The sequence below is a fragment of the Arachis duranensis genome, chromosome 2 (genome assembly GCF_000817695.3).
Source record: "Arachis duranensis cultivar V14167 chromosome 2, aradu.V14167.gnm2.J7QH, whole genome shotgun sequence".
Taxonomy (NCBI): Eukaryota; Viridiplantae; Streptophyta; class Magnoliopsida; order Fabales; family Fabaceae; genus Arachis; species Arachis duranensis.
The window spans coordinates 42,914,910-42,933,079 of record NC_029773.3 but is presented as its reverse complement, the minus strand read 5'-3'; positions in this window follow the sequence as shown (position 1 = coordinate 42,933,079).

Below are 18,170 nucleotides of genomic sequence, written 5' to 3'. Positions count from 1 at the left end.
CCGGAAAGTCTAAACCTTGTCTGTGGTATTCCGAGTAGGATTCCGGGATTGAATGACTGTGACGTGCTTCAAACTCCTGAGGGCTGGGCGTTAGTGACAGACGCAAAAGAATCAATGGATTCTATTCCAACCTGATTGAGAACCGACAGATGATTAGCCGTGCTGTGACAGAGCATAGGAACGTTTTCACTGAGAGGATGGGAAGTAGCCACTGACAACGGTGACACCCTACATAGAGCTTGCCATGGAAGGAACCTGCGTGTGAGAAGAGGATTTCAAGGAAGAGTTGAAGTCAGAGGACAGAGCATCTCCAAAACTCCAACATATTCTCCAGTACTGCAAAGCAAAGTAACATTGTTCCCTCTTTTGTTTTTATAATCAAATCTAGTAATTTCACTTTTAATCCAAATAATCCTATTGACATCCTGACTAAGATTAATAAAATAAATATTAATTGCTTCAAACCAATAATCTCTGTGGATTCGACCCTTACTCACGTAAGGTATTACTTGGACGACCCAGTACACTTGCTGGTTAGTTGAACGGAATTGTGAAAAGAAAGTAATCAGTTAGTTAAATTGGTTCTCTTTGGCGCATGCCAAGGAGCCTTTAATCAAGGATCACAATTTCGTCCACCACAACCATTTCAATGAGTTCCTGAGCTTCTGCAGGTGTTTTCTTCAGGTGAATAGATCCACCTGCAGAATGGTCCAATGACATCTTAGATAACTCAGACAGACCATCATAGAATATATCCAGGATGGTCCATTCTGAGAGCATGTTAGAAGAACACTTTTTGGTCAGTTGCTTGTATCTTTCCCAAGCTTCATAAAGGGATTCACCTTCTTTCTGCTTGAAGGTTTGAACATCCACTCTAAGCTTGCTTAGCTTTTGAGGAGGAAAGAATTTGGCTAAGAAAGTCATGACCAGCTTATCCCAAGAGTTCAGGCTATCTCTAGGTTGAGAGTCCAACCATATTCTAGCTCTGTCTCTTACAATAAAAGGGAAAATCATAAGCTTATAGACCTCGGGATCAACTCCATTGGTCTTAACAGTATCACAGATTTGTAAGAATTCAGTTAAGAACTGAAAAGGATCTTCTGATGGAAGTCCATAAAACTTGTAATTCTATTGCATTAGAGAAACTAATTGAGGCTTTAGCTCAAAATTGTTTGCTCCAATGGCAAGGATTGAGATGCTTCTTCCATGGAAGTTGGAATTTGGTACAGTGAAGTCACCAAGCATCTTCCTTGTATTGTTGTTGGGTTCGGCCATTACTTCTTTTTCGAGATTCTCTGTAAGGCTTTCTCTGGATTGTTGTGCTTTAGCTTCTCTTAGCTTCTTCTTCAGAGTCCTTTCAGGTTCAGGATCTACTTCAACAAGAATGTCCTTGTCCTTGCTCCTTCTCATATGAAAAAGAAGAGGACAGAAAAGGAAGAGGAATCCTCTATGTCACAGTATAGAGATTCCTTTATGTGAGTAGAAGAAGAAAAGAATAGAAGAATGATGTAAAGAGAAGAGATGAAGAATTCGAACACAGAGAGGGAGAGAGGGTTCGAATTATAAGAAGAAGAGAAGAGTGTTAGTGATTAAATAAATAAATAGAAGAAGATGAGAGAGAGAGTTTTCGAAAATAATTAAAAGGAAAAGGAAAATATTTTTGTTTTAATTTTAAAATTTTGTTAGAATTCGAAAATTAAGAGAAGAAATAAAATTAAAATTAAAATTTGAAACAATTAATTAACTAAAAGAATTTTGAAAAAAGGGTGAGGAGTTTTCGAAATTAGAGAGAGAAAATTAGTTAGGTGGTTTTAAAAAAGATTTTGAAATTAATTTTTAAAAAGATAAGAAGTTAGAAAAAGATATTTTGAAATTAAAATTTCAAGAAGATATGATTTGAAAAAGATATGTTTGAAAAGATATGATTTGGAAAAGATATGATTAAAAAGATATTATTGAAATTTATTTTGAAAAAGATTTAATTTTTAAAATCAGAATTAATGAGTTGACTCACAAGAAATCAAAAGATATGATTCTAAAATTTAAAGTTTGAATCTTTCTTAACAAGAAAGTAACAAACTTGAAACTTTTGAATTAAAACATTAATTGTTAGTATTAATTTCGAAAAATATGAGGTAAAAATAGGAAAAATATTTTGAAAACTTTTGAAAAAGATTTTTGAAAATTTTCGAAAAACAAAGGAAAAAAATGAAAAAGATTTGATTTTGAAAAAGATTTTGAAAAGATAAATTTTTGAAATTGAAATCTTGACTTGACTAACAAGAAACAACTTATTTTAAAAATTTTTGACTAAGTCAACACAAAGATTTCGAAATTTATGAGTGAAATAAGGAAAAGATATTTTTTTGATTTTTTTATTTAATTGGAAAGAGAAAAACCACAAAATGACTCAACACATAAAAATTTTGGATTAAAACAAATGATGCATGCAATAATACTATGAATGTCAAATGAACACCAAGAACACTTTGAAGATCATGATGAACATCAAGAACTTATTTTTGAAAAATTTTCAAGAAAAGAAAAACATGCAAGACACCAAACTTAGAGATTTTTCATATTTAGACACTATGAATTCCAAAATGCATATGAAAAACAACAAAAGACACAAAACAAGAAAATATAAAGATAAAACAAGGAAACTCATTAAGAACAACTTGAAGATCATGAAGAATGCAATGCATGAATTTTCGAAATTCTTTTAGAAAAATTAAAACATGCAATTGACAGCAAACTTAAGACTTGACTCTAGACTCAAACAAGAAACACAAAATTTTTGTTTTTATGATTTTATAATTTTTTTGTATTTTTTGAAATTATTTTGGAAAAAGAAAATAAGAAACTCAAAATTTTTAATAAGAATTCCAAGAATCATGCAATGTTAGTCTAAAGCTTCAGTCTAAAAAGATTAGACATGGCTAGCCAAGCTTCAGCATGACATTACATACAACAGCCAAATTGATGGGATTCAACTAGCTCCTGTGATGATAAAAGCATCATCTGAAACTCTAGAATTCGTTCTTAAAAATTTTGGAAAACAAAATAAAAAGAAAATTACCTAATCTAAGCAACAAGATGAACCGTCAGTTGTCCAAACTTCAAACAATTCCCGGCAATAGCGCAAAAAACTTGGTGCACGAAATTGTTATTCCTTGGCATGGCTCCAAAAACTTGGTGCGCAATACCATGATTCACACGTCTTTTCACAACTTCGCACAGCTGACCAGTAAGTTCACTGGGTCGTCCAAGTAATACCTTACGTGAGTAAGGGTCGATCCCACGGAGATTGTCGGCTTGAAGCAAGCTATGGTCATCTTGTAAATCTCAGTCAGGCGGATTCAGATGGTTATAGAGTTTTGATAATTAAAAGATAAATAAACATAAAATAAAGATAGATATACTTATGTAATTCATTGGTGGGAATTTCAGATAAGCGTATGGAGATGCGTTATTCCTTCTGAATCTCTGCTTTCCTACTGTCTTCATTCAATCATTCATACTCCTTTCCATGGCAAGCTGTATATTGGGGATCACCGTTGTCAATGGCTACCTCCCGTCCTCTCAGTGAAAATGGTCCTCTATGGTTTCTATACGGCTAATCAACTGTCGGATTTCTCGTCTTGGATGAAAAATACCAGGCACAGCTACCGCATCGTGTCGGAATAAGATCCAATGATCCTTTTGAGTCTGTCACTACGCCCCACAGTCACGAGTTTGAAGCTCGTCACAGTCATCCCTTCCCAGATCCTACTCGGAATACCACAGACAAAGTTTAAACTTTCCGGATCTCAAGAATGCTGCCAAGTGTTTCTAGCCTATACCACAAAGGTTCTAATCTCAGATTCAGATGCCCCATTGTCAGAGGGGAGTCGATGTGAATCGTTGATTAGAAACCCAAGAGATACACACTCTAGCTTTCGCAGGTAGAACGGAAGTGGTTGTCAGGCACGCGTTCATAAACTGAGAATGGTGATGAGTGTCACGGATCATCACATTCATCATGTTAAAGTGCGAGTGAACATCTTAGAATAAGAATAATCTTGAATTGAATAGAAGAACAATAGTACTTTGCATTAATACTCGAGGAACAGCAGAGCTCCACACCTTAATCTATGGTGTGTAGAAACTCCACCGTTGAAAATACATAAGTGATAAAGGTCCAGGCATGGTCGAATGGCCAGCCCCCAGAACGTGATCAAGAGATCAAAAGATGATCAAAAGATCCAAAGATGTTCCAAAAGATCCCTATGTACAATAGTAAAAAGTTCTATTTATATTAAACTAGTTACTAGGGTTACAGAAATAAGTAAATGATGCAGAAATCCACTTCCGGGCCCACTTGGTGTGTACTTGGGCTGAGCATTGAAGCTTTCATGTGTAGAGACTTTTTTTGGAGTTAAACGCCAGTTTTTATGCCAATTTGGGCGTTTAACTGCAGCTTCTATCCTGTTTCCGGCGTTTAACGCCAGAATAGGGCAGGAAGTTGGCGTTTGAATGCCAGTTTGCATCATCAAAACCCGAGTAAAGTATGGACTATTATATATTGTTGGAAAACCCAGGATATCTACTTTCCAACGCAATTGAGAGTGCGCCATTTTGGTTTCTGTAACTCCAAAAAATCTATTTCGAGTGCAGGGAGGTCAGAATCCAACAGCATCAGCAGTCCTTTTTCAGCCTCTGAAACAGATTTTTGCTCAGGTCCCTCAATTTCAGCCAGAAAATACCTGAAATCATAGAAAATACAAAAACTCATAGTAAAGTCCAGAAATGTGAATTTTTCTTAAAAACTAATAAAAATATACTAAAAAGTAGCTAGATCCTACTAAAAACTATCTAAAAATAATGCCAAAAAGCATATAAATTATCCGCTCATCAATACACACCCTCACTAGCCTAAGATAATCAAAGATATATATTAAGGGACATTTATTGTTTTTCACTTAGGGGTAGTGATGTGCTAAAATTAAGAACAAAAGGGATTAAATAGGCTCAAAATTGGCTAACAATGGTTGATGAAAGGTAGGCTATTTGGGTAAGTGAGCCAGATGAAATGATGGCCTCAATCATATAATACATGTATACATGGAATAATGGACATAAATAATGAAACAAATCAAAGATTACAATCATAGAAAGAGAATAATACACACAATAATGAAAATAAGTGGTTATATGATGTAACCACGCAATTGGGCTCAAAACTCACATGCTTGTGTTCTTAGCTCAAAAACCATGTTCCAAAATAAATTCTTCAAGCAAGTTCAACAAATTTTTGTTTCAAATCGGATTGGTAGGGTGCCCTAAAAATAGTTTCTTGAAAAAGAAATCATCACCCTAACAAAGTAGTCCTAACATAAAAAGAAGTGGTAAAATATGTACAAATTCTAACTAACATGCACCCTATCATGCAATGCAACGACTAACTAACATTGGTGTTGAAAAAGGAAGTGGTTACCCACGGAGATCGGTCAGACGACCTCCCCACACTTAAAGATTGCAGCGTCCTCGGTGCTTGCAAAGTAGAGCAAGGTGGATGGGTTGCTATAAATGATGAGTTCCTTCAAAAGATTGTGCGGAGGGACTTGTTTATTGCCCCATTTTGAAGCTTTTCCTTCCCTTCTTGGTGGCCAACCTAAGAGGAAAGAAAAAGAAAGAAAATTAAGCCTACAACAAAGATATCAAAGCAAATAAAACATAGGCTGGGGCAAATGCCAAATAAGAGTAAGGTTCTCAACTACATGGTAGCTACAGCATGTAAGTGAGAAAGCACTATAAGCTAAGGCATATTGGTGCAGAATTTACAACCACAAACTAACCGACAAGTACACCGGGTCGTACTAAATAATACCTCAGGTGAATGAGGGTCGATTTTACGAGGATTGATAAATCAAGCAACAATGATTGAGTGATTGGCTTAGTCAGACAAATAGAAAATGGTTTCGAAGATTCAAAAGCATAAATAGTAAGTTCAAAATATCAAAAGACAGGCAAGTAAATAAGTTGGAAGAAACAATATGAAGAAGGCAGTTAAGGCTTCAGAGTTATCTATTTTCCGGATTGACTTTTCTTATTAATTTATTTTAATCATGCAAGATTTAATTCATGGCAAACTACATGTGACTAGACCTTAATTCCTTAGACCTTTCTAGTCTCCTCTAAAATTCATCAACCGCCAATTCCTTGGTCAATTAATTCCAATTAGAGGGTGATGTTCAATTCTAGTTTATATGCCACAAAAATCCTAATTACCCAAATATAAGAGGATTGTATGTCACGTATCCCGTTAAGTCCAGATAATTAGAATTTAGAAGAAATTATTTTCAAGCTGTTGTTCAAGTAAAGAGCTTTTCCAAGTTATACAAGAATTCAGTTAGAAAGAGGGTCATACTTCCGTTCCACCCAAATTCATAAGATAAAGAACAAAAACAATTCTTGAAATATAAATCAAAACATGAATTAAAATAGAAAATAATAGTATCAATCCATACAATAGACAGAGTTTCTAACCTTAACAACGGAGGTTTAGTTGCTCATGGCTCAGAGAAAATAAGGATTCAGGTAAACTGTAAAAGTACGGAATGTAAATTGGAATAGAATCCCTAATGGAATCCTCCCCTACTAGAAGAAAAGTTTCTCCTTTTTATAACTAATCCTAATTAATTTAAAATCAAATTTCTAAAATTAAAATAGTATCTTTTCCTATTTTAAAATCTAAATTTGAATTTAAATCAGAATTAATTAACTAATCTGCGCCTTATAACGTGGGGACCACTTGGCTTCATTGGATTCACATCTAACTTGGCAGAGAGTTGTGCCTTGAGTGCCAAAATGGGGCCCAGAAATCGCCCCCAGCATTTTCTGCGTTTTCTGCACGTAGCGCATGTCACGCGTACGCGTCGATGATCTTCTTCGCGTGTCACACGTACGCGCCAAGTATGCGCACGCGTCGCTGTGCAACTTCGCTTTTCACGCGTAAGCGTCAAGCACGCGCACGCGTCGCCATGAAAAGCTCCAAATCATGCGCACGCGTCAAGTACGCACACGCGTCGCTCCTCGCTGTCATCTCCTTTAATTCTTGTGCTGCAGAAACTCCATCATATCCAGCCGAATGCTACCTAAAATAAACAGAATTGCACAAGACTCAAAGTAGCATCTATAGTGGCTAAAAGACAATTAATTCTTAATTAAACTTAACAAATTAAATACAAATTCACTAGGAAAAGATAGGAAAGATGCTCACATATGACAACACCAAACTTGAATTGTTGCTTGTCCTCAAGCAACCAAAATAAGTGCATGATTAAGATGTGAATTTGCATGAGACGTGAGAGTTTAGTCATGCTAAAGTCTATTCTTAAAATTGGGGTTTGTCCATTATAATTTTGAACAGTTGTGACAGCTCACTCTCCTTTGAATAAGAGGAATGTCAGTGTCATTCGAAATTAGAATCCGGATCATATTATGAATTCTCTAATCTTTATACTCCAGTTTAATCCTTGAACACAACAAATTTTACTTTAATTTATTTTTCTTTGGTGCTTTGCACCTTGAGCCTAGCCATGACTTTAAATGTTTTGTCTCAAGGGTTACTTGACATAGAAACACCACAAGCACTTAACTGGGGGACTCTCTTTAAGTTCTAATTTTTCTTTCAGTTACTCCCAGACAGTTGTACACAAAGCCTTTGGCATACTCTATTAAATGCACTTGGTCTCGACTCTAAGTGTTCTGTCTCAAGGATTATTTGACACAATCACACCACAAGCATATGACTAGGGAAACAACTCTTTGAGCTTTTAATCATGTCTGACCTCCCTAGTCATTGATGCTCAGAGCCTTGGACCTTGCTTTTATAGTTTTTTTTTCTGTTTCTTTTGCTTCAAGGGTTAAATTTTTGTTTATTTCAGAGAAGTCATAATAATTCTCTAAATTCCTGTTCCTTATACATCAACATCCATTGATTCAAATTCAAATATGCACTGTTCATATCATGCATTCAAAATCACAAATAATACCACCACATTTAAGTAAATAAGACTATTCTTAAATATAAACTCAATTTTTCATGCAATACATCACATCTTTTCTCCTTTCTTTTTGATTTTAAGCTTAGTGGGTAATACATGAGACATCTTTCAGAATTAAAGCAATTAAGAGAAAACTAAACTAGAACCTAGGATTCTAACTAATAAGAAATCATGCAGTAAACAAAGTAAAATAGCAAAAAACCAGAACATAACATAGTAAGAGCGGGAAGGAATAAAAAATGAAAGGAACTCAACCACCTTAGTAATTCTAGTGGTCATTTTATTCTTCAGGTTGTGCTCCTCCGTGAAGATGATTTGCCTCCCTTTGGTGCCATAAAAATAAACAGAAAACCCATAAGTGAAGCATCAACACCAAACTTAAAGGTTTGCTTGTCCTCAAGCAAAGAGGAACTAAAAACAAAAAGAAACAAATATTATGATGAAAGAAGAATAAAAAGGATAAAAGAGAGAATTAGAATTTGGGAGAGAGAGAGAATGAAAATTTAAAATTTGGACGGCACACTAGTAGAGGTGTGTAGTGCAGGCGACGCGTACGCGCGGGTCGCCCTATTTTGATAATGATGCGTAAGCGTCTGGCACGCGTACGCGTGCTCTTGGTTTGTGTGAATCGCGCGAAGGCGGCCACGCGCACGCACAACTTGCTGTTTGAGTGGCTTGGGAACCAATATTTTTATACAACACGTGACATTTGTGCAAAGAACGTGCACGTGTCAGGGACATGTTTGCGTGATCAAGTTTGTTCTTCTAGCACACTTCCAGCCCCAAGCCATCACAACTCTCTGCCCAAACACTGATTGACGCCAATTTCAGGGTCGCGCGTACGTGTCAGCAACACACACGCGTGGATGGCTAAAAGTGCAAACGACGTGCACGCATGAGGTGCGCGTACGCGTGGTCTTGTCTGTGCGCAAAGCATAGTTCCAGCGCCACTCCTGCTCATCTCTCGGGTAAATTTTCTTCTTCTTCTTCTTTTTTGTTTGTGAAATATTCGGTTTCTGTTCTAAAATAGCTGCATGATCAGAACATGTAAAATGAAAGAAAAACAGTAAAAACTCAATAAAACTCAAATAAATAAGAAAACCACTATTCGAAAAATACTTAAGGATACGAAATTATCGGGTTGCCTCCCGAGAAACGCTTTTTTAACGTCACTAGCTTGACACTTGATTGTTGAATTTTCTTCATCTTCTTCCAGATTGTTAAAAGAAATGTCTCCATGGGGAGAGAGGTGAAGATTAGTGCCCCTTGATATAAATTCCTTCTAACAAGCTTTCTTTTATTGTGATTAGCTTGATTCACCTTGCTTGTTGGGGTAGAGGTTGGATTGTTTCTTGCTGACCTTTTCTTTTTCATAGATATTTTCTTTTGTTTCTTGGTCACAATCCCCCTTTCAGTGCTTTCCTTGATTGCCTTCACTTCTTTGATTTCAAAATTTTGGTGTTGTGTGATGGTTAGAGTGTACCCTTCATTAAGAACTTCTTCAATTGGTGGTTCAATAAACTCACTCTCTATGCCACTCTCTACTTTATTAGAGTGTAGATTTCCATAATTGTTTTCATCCTTTAGAACCTCCTTTGTTTGTGCATCTTCCTTCTTTGTTGGTGCATCTTCCTCCTTTGTTGGTGCATCTTCCTCTTCTTCCATATGTGAGGGTGGAAAGTTCTGTAATTCATTGGAGTATAAACTCCTTTGATTGATTTCCTTACTTTCTTCCATAGGATCTTGCATTGTATCTCTTAGGAAGGAATTTGCTTGTTCCTCTTTCTGGTTCTTGATAAACGACTACACATATTTATCTACATTTTTGACACTCGTCTTTATATTATGTATGAATTATTTCATGAGAAGCTCAAGATCTGATGGTAATTGATATGAATATGGAGATGGTGGCTCTTGATATGAATAAGAAGGAGATGATGATTCTTGATAAGAGTAAAAAGAGGATGGTTCTTCGTATGAATAGGGAGATGGTGGCTCTTGATATGGGTAGAAAGATGATGGTTCTTGATATGGATAGAGAGGTGGTGGTTCTTGGTATGAATATGGAGATGGTGGTTCTTGATAGTTGGAACATGGAACATTGAAGTTTCCTTGGTTTTGACCTTGCCAACCAAAATTCGGATAGTTCCCCCATCTACAATAATATGAATCACTACTTGGGTGTGAGAAGTAACCCATATGATCTCTCTCCATTATTTTTCCTCAGCATAAAACACCAAACAGAAATAAATGCACCAAACAGAAAGAGCATAAAGGAAATTTAAACTCAATAAATAAAACTTTAGAGAAATAAGTTAAATGAAATTAAAGCAAAGATGCCTAATCTAAGAAATCAAACAACCAATAGTTGTCAATCACAGTAAATCCCCGGCAATGGCGCCAAAAACTTGGTGCGGAATTTACAATCACAAACTCACCGGAAAGTGCACCGGGTCGTACCAAGTAATACCTCAGGTGAGTGAGGGTCGATCCCATGAGGATTGATGGATCAAGCAACAATGATTGAGAGATTGGCTTAGTCAGACAAATAGAAAATGGTTTTGAAGATTCAAAAGCATAAACAATAAGTTAAGAATATCAAAAGACAGGCAAGTAAATAAGTTGGGAGAAACAATATGAAGAAGGCAGTTAAGGCTTCAGAGTTATATATTTTTCGGATTGAATTTTCTTATTAATTTATTTTAATCATGCAAGATTTAATTCATGGCAAACTACATGGACTAGACCCTAATTCCTTAGACCTCTCTAGTCTCCTCTAAAATTCATCAACTGCCAATTCCTTGGTTAATTAATTCCAATTAGAGGGTGATGTTCAATTCTAGTTTATATGCCACAAAAATCCTAATTACCCAAATATAAGAGGATTATATGTCATGTATCCTGTTAAGTCCAGATAATTAGCATTTAGGAGAAATTGTTTTCAAGCTGTTGTTCAAGTGAAGAGCTTTTCCAAGTTATACAAGAACTCAATTAGAAAGAGGATCATACTTCCGTACCACCTAAATTCATAAGATAAAGAACGAAAATAATTCTTGAAATATAAATCAAAACATGAATTAAAATAGAAAATAATAGTATCAATCCATATAATAGACAGAGCTCCTAACCTTAACAGCAGAGGTTTAGTTGCTCATGGCTCAGAGAAAATAAGGATTTTAGGTAAACTGTAAAAGTACAGAATGTAAATTGGAATAGAATCCCCTAATGGAATCCCCCCTACTAGAAGAAAAGTTTCTCCTTTTTATAACTAATCCTAATTAATTTAAAATCTAATTTCTAAAATTAAAATAATATCTTTCCTATTTTAAAATTTAAATTTGAATTTAAATCAGAATTAATTAACTAATCCGCGCCTTGTAACGTGGGGATCACTTGGCTTCACTGGATTTGTGCCTAACTTGGTAGAGAGCTGCCCCTTACTTGAGTGCCAAAATGGGGCCCAAAAATCGCCCCCAGCGTTTTCTGCGTTTTCTGCACATGGCGCATGTCACGCGTACGCGTCAGTCACGCGTACGTGTTGATGGTCTTCTTCGTGTGTCACATGTACACGTCAAGTACGTGCACGCGTCGCTGTGCAACTTCGCTTTTCACGTGTACACGTGAGGCACGCGCACGCGTCGCTCCTTGCTATCATCTGATTTAATTATTGTGCTGCAGAAACTCCATTAAATCCAGCCGAATGCTATCTTAAATAAACAAAATTGCACAAGACTCAAAGTAGCATCCATAGTGGCTAAAAGACAATTAATTCTTGATTAAACTTAACAAATTAAATGCAAATTCACTAGGAAAAGATAGGAAAGATGCTCACGCATCACATATCATCTAACACTTGATGCTAGAGTCAAGTCGAGGCATAAGTAAATGATGAATGCACAAAGGATGCAAGACTCATCAAAGATTAAGCGTTGATTTAAAAGTTTCATCACCCAACAATATCAAACAAGTCAAGAAGCACCAATATAACCAAGAAATTCTCAATAATTGAGTAAGAGAATTCAGCACCATTATTAAAATAAGAAACTTAGAAAGGAAAAGAAGAACAAGCGATAAGAACAAAATTAAAATGCAACGAATAAAAGTATGCATATGCAATAAACAAAAGAAAATGAAAGATGACAAAAATAAAAAGAATTTTTTTTACTTTTTTTGAAGAGAAGGGAAAAAAAGAAATCAAGAAAGGAAGAAGAGAGAAGAAGAAAGGTAGAAAGAAAGAAAAAGGAAAGAAGAAAGAGAGAAGAAGAAAGAAGAAGAAAGGAGAAAAATAGGGCGCGAGGCGACGCCACGCGTTCGTGTGGATTACAAGAGAGACAAGCGACGCGTAAGCGTCGTCGACGCGTACGCGTGGAACGCGGAAAGTACAGGTCATGCGTAAGCATCGCCTACGCGTACGCGTGGGTCCAGATTGTGCTATTCGCACAAAGGCAGCACAATTCCCGCACAACTCTCTTGTTTTTGTACCAGGAGCCCCCATATGGCATACGACGCGTGCGTATCGCGCACGCTTAAGCGTGGGGTGACCCTTTTTTTTTAAACATAGAAAATAGAAACAGGGCACTCTCTAAACCTATAAACACTCTAAAGCAACCTAAATTCATATTTAACAAAACTCTGTTATTTTTTTTTTGAAAAATTTTCAAAGACAAAACGAACAAAACTTACACTTCAAGCAAAATACAATTTAACAACAACTATTCTACAACTTTAAGGCCTAAATCTAATCAAACAAACTAGCAACCAAAACACTAAAACAAGAGTATGCAAAGAAGAAAACTACCAAACAATGGCAACTCAATTCATTCATTCATTATATATACAAGAGAATGGAAAGAGTTTACCATGGTGGGGTGTCTCCCACCTAGCACTTTTAGTTTAAGTCCTTAAGTTGGACTTTTGGGAGGCTCCTTGTCAAGGTGGTTTATGCTTGTACTCATCCTTGAACCTCCAAGGATGCTTACTCCTTAAACGGTTGTCAGAATTTCCAACCGACTTCACAAAGCTTGGGTGATGTTCTCCCCAAGATATGAGCTCTCAAAATTGGTCTTCATGTTGTGATCTGGGATCCCATATCTTATCTTCACACTGGTGCGGAATTTAAAGTTCACAAACTAACCGGCGAGTGCACTGGGTCGTACCAAGTAGTACCTCAGGTGAATGAGGGTCAATCCCACGAGGATTGATGGACTAAGCAACAATAGTTGATTACTTTACTTAGTTAGACAAGCAGAAAATGGTGTTTTGAGAGTTCAAAAGCTTAACAGTAATTTCAGAATATCAGAAAGCAAGCAGTAAACAAGTTGGGAAAACAATATGGAGAAGGCAGTTAAGACTTCAGAGTTATCTATTTTTCGGATTGACTTTTCTTATTAATTTATTTTAATCATGCAATATTTAATTCCTGGCAAACTATATATGACTAGACCCTAATTCCTTAGACCTTTCTAATATCCTCTAACTTTCATAAACTGCCAATTCCTTGGTCAATTAATTCCAATTAGGGGTGAAGTTTAATTCTAGTTATTATGCCACAAAAATCCTAATTATCCAAATATAAGAGGATTATATGTCATGTATCCCGTTAAGTCCAGATAATTAGAATTTAGGAGAAATTGTTTTCAAGCTGTTGTTCAAATAAAGAGCTTTTTCAAGTTATACAAGAACTCAATTAGAAAGAAGGTCATACTTCTGTTCCACCCAAATTCATAAGATGAAGAACGAGAACAATTCTTAAATTATAAATCTGTGAATTAAAATAGAAAAATAATAGAATCAATCCATACAAATAGACAGAGCTCCTAACCTTAATAATGGAGATTTAGTTGCTCAAGGTTCAGAGAGAAAAACTAGGATTCAGGTAAACTGTAATTTACAGAAAAAAATCGAATCCCCCCTTGAAGAGAAGTTTCTTTTCTCTTTTATATCTAATCCTAATTAATTTAAAATCTAATTTCTAAAATTAAAATAATATATTTTCCTAGTTTAAAATTTAAATTTAAATCAGAATTAATTAAAGATCTTCGCATTGTAACGTCGGGACCACTTGGCTTCACTAGGATCCATGCCTAACTTGGGCTTTGCAGTATGAATTGGAGTTTAGTTGAGTAAAGCTGCACCTATCTTGAAGTGGGAAGAACCAATCTTGTGTGTTGTTGTTGTGCAGTATGGCGCAGGCGACGCACATGCGTACTCTCTGTTCGCATAGCATAGGAATCAAAATTTGCATGCGACGCGTGCGCGTCAAGCACGTGCACGCGTGGGTGGTCTGAGAACGAGAGGGACGCGTACGCCTGAGTTGATTGGTGCCTCTCACACGATGCTAGCGCCGCCATCACAACTTTCTGTTCAAAACATATTTACGTCGATTCCCTGATGCACGCGTGCGCGTCCTAGACGCTTACGTGTGGGGTGCCAAAATTGCGAGTGACATGCACGCGTGATATACGCATACGCGTGGGCTTGCTCGTGCGCAAGGCACTCTTCTAGCACACCTCCCGCAGAACTCTCTATTCAATCCAAATATTGTTCGCATTTGACCTCTGTAGCTCGAGTTATTCAGGTTTGAGTGCAGAGAGGTCAAGATTGAAAGCATCATTCACCTTCTTCTCTTTTTATGCGAAAACTCCATCAAATTCATCCGAATGCTACCTGAAATAAATAGAATTGCATACAAATCAAAGTAGCATCCATAGTGGCTAAAAGATACTTAATTCTTGATTAAATTCAACAAATTAAATGCAAATTCACTAGCAAAAGATAGGAAAGATGCTCACGCATCACAATACCAAACTTGAATTGTTGCTTGTCCTCAAGCAACCAAAATAAGTGCATGATTAAGATGTGAATTTGCATGAGACGTGAGAGTTTAGTCATGCTCAAGTCTATTCTTAAAATGGGGTTCATTCATTGTAACTTTGAACAGTTTTGACATCTCACTCTCCCTTGAATAAGAGGAATGTCAGTGTCATTCGAAATTAGAATCCGGATCATATTATGAATTCTCTAATCTTTATACTCCAGTTTAATCCTTGAACACAGCAAAATTTTGCTTTAATTCTCTTTTCTTTGGTGCTTTGCACGTTGAGCCTAGCCGTGACTTTAAATGTTTTGTCTCAAGGGTTACTTGAAACAAAAACACCACAAGCACTTAACTGGGAAAATCTCTTTAAGTTCTAATTTTTTTTCAGTTACTCCCAGATAGTGGTGCTCAAAGCCTTTGGCATACTCTGTTAAATACATTTGATCTCATCTCTTAGTGTTCTGTCTCAAGGATTACTTGACACAATCACACCACAAGCATATGGCTAGGGAAACAACTCTTTTAGCTTTGAATCGTGTCGGACCTCCCTAGTCATTGATGCTCAGAGCCTTGGACCTTGCTTTTTTTTCTTTTACTGTTTTCTTCTACTTCAAGGATTAAACTTTTATAAATCTCAGAGAAGTCATAATAGTTCTCTAAATTCCTGTTCCTTATACATCAACATCCTTTGATTCAAATTCAATTATGCACTGTTCATATTATGCATTCAGAATTACAAATAATACCACCACATTTAAGTAAATAAGACTACTCTTAAAATTAAACTCAATTTCTCATGCACTACATCTTTTCTTCTTTTTTTTTTATTTCAAGCTTAGTGGGCAATACATGAGACATTTTTCAAGATTAAAGCAAATCAAATAACAAAATAGACAGTAACTTAAATTAGAACCTAGGAATTGAAGATATAACTGATCGTGCAATAACAAAATAAACAGAAAACAGGAATATAACATAATAAGAACGAGAGGAAATATAGAATGAAAGGAACTCAACCACCGCAGTTATCCTAGTGGCCATCTCATTCTTCTGGTTGTGCTCCTCTGTGAAGATGATTTGTCTCCCTTTGGTGCTATTAAAAATAAACAGAAAAGCTATAAGCGAAGCATCCACACCAAACTTAAAGGTTTGCTTGTCTTCAAGCAAAGAAGAACTGAAAAAAGAGAAGGACATAAAAAGACACACGAAAAAAAGAACAAATAGGATGTTAAAAGAAGAAAAAAAAGGATAAAAGAACAAGAGAGAATAAGGATTTGGGAGGGAGAGAGAATGAAAACAGGACGGCGCGCGAGGTAAGTGATGCGGCGCGATCGACACGTACGCGCACAGCGTGCATACGCGTGGTTGGCCACATGGTGAGTGATAAACCACTATTTTATAGTTTATATTGTGTTTAATTGTGTGGTTTTTTCGTGATCCTTACCCACTTATTCATCAATTTAGCATGCATTTAGATTTCCTTTCGGAATTTATTACATGTTTGAAAATTGCTTCCCAGAGACTTTAATTATTTAATTTTAATTCTCCTTTATTCCATTCGATGCCGTAATCTGTGTGTCAAGCGTTTCAGGCTTTATAGGGCATGAATGAAACGGAGATTGGGGAGGAAGCTAGCAAAAATGGAAGGAACACAAGAGTTTGAGGAGATAACCAGCGAAAAGTGACGCGGTCGCATAGCTCACGCGACCGCGCGAAGGAGCGCAAATCGCAGTGATGCGGCCGCATGGCTTGCGCGGCTGCGCGGATTGGAAAGCACAAGCAACGCGGTAGCGTGGACGATGCGAACACGTGAAGAGGAAAAGCGCCAGCGACGCGTCCGCATGGACGACGCGATCGCGTGACATGCGCGATTTGCATAAACTGCAGAATCTAAAACCAGCGATTTTGGACCCTATTTTGGCCCAGTTTTCGGCCCGGAACAGCAGACCAGAGTCAGAGAATATGCAGAAACAACAAAAAAACATTCAGGGAGTAGTTCAGATCTAGCTTTTGACTCTCTTAGGTTTTTTTCTCTCTAGTTTTAAGAATTTTAATTTTCAATTGATCTTAGCATTGGAACATTGAGAAGAGTTATTTTCCTCATCAAGACTTCATCACTCTAGTTTGTTCTCTTAACTTGGTTTTATTCTTCCATGTTCTTTGTTATGTTCAATTTTGTCATTCAGATATTTTTATGATTAATTAATGCAAGGATTATTTCTTTTTAATTTAAATTCCATTCCAATAATCCTGTCTTCTTTTAATTCCCTTTCATGTGCCATGGATTCTTTATTTACAATGCGTGAGTAGTTTCATTACTTGATGGGGAGTTGATTAAATTGAACTCTTGAGTTGGAAGGATTGAAAGAAAAATTTGTAATCGGGTTGAATGTTGGATTGCTATCTGATGAGCGGATAATTTATACGCTTTTTGGCATTGTTTTTAGGTAGTTTTTAGTAAGTTCAAGCTACTTTTAGGGATGTTTTCATTATTTTTTATGTTAAATTCACATTTCTAGACTTTACAATGAGTTTGTATGTTTTTCTGTGATTTCAGGTAATTTCTGGCTGAAATTGAGGGACTTGAGCAAAATTCTGAAAAAGGCTGGCAAAAGGACTGCTGATGCTGTTGGAATCTGACCTCCCTGCACTCAAAATAGATTTTCTGGAGCTGCAGAACTCCAAATGGCGCGCTCTCAACGGCGTTGGAAAGTAGACATTCATAGCTTTCCAGCAATATATAATAGTCCATACTTTATTCAGGAATTGACGACGTAAAGTGGCGCTCAACGCCAAGTACATGCTGCTGTCTGGAGTTAAACGCCAGAAACGCATCACAACCCGGAGTTGAATGCCCAAAACACGTTACAACTTGGTGTTCAACTCCAATAAAAGCCTCAGCTCGTGGATAGACCAAGCTCAGCCCAAACATACACCAAGTGGGCCCCAGAAGTGGATTTATGCATCAATTACTTACTCATGTAAACCCTAGTAGCTAGTTTATTATAAATAGGACTTTTTACTAGTGTATTAGACATCTCTGGACAACTAGTCCTTAGACCATGGGGGCTGGCCATTCGGCCATGCCTGAACCTTTCACTTATGTATTTTCAACGGTGGAGTTTCTACACACCATAGATTAAGGGTGTGGAGCTCTACTGTACCTCAAGTTTCAATACAATTACTATTATCTTCTATTCAATTCTCTTTTATTCTTATTCCAAGATATACATTGCACTTCAACTTGATGAATGTGATGATCCGTGACACTCATCATCATTCTCACCTAAGAATGCGCGTGACTC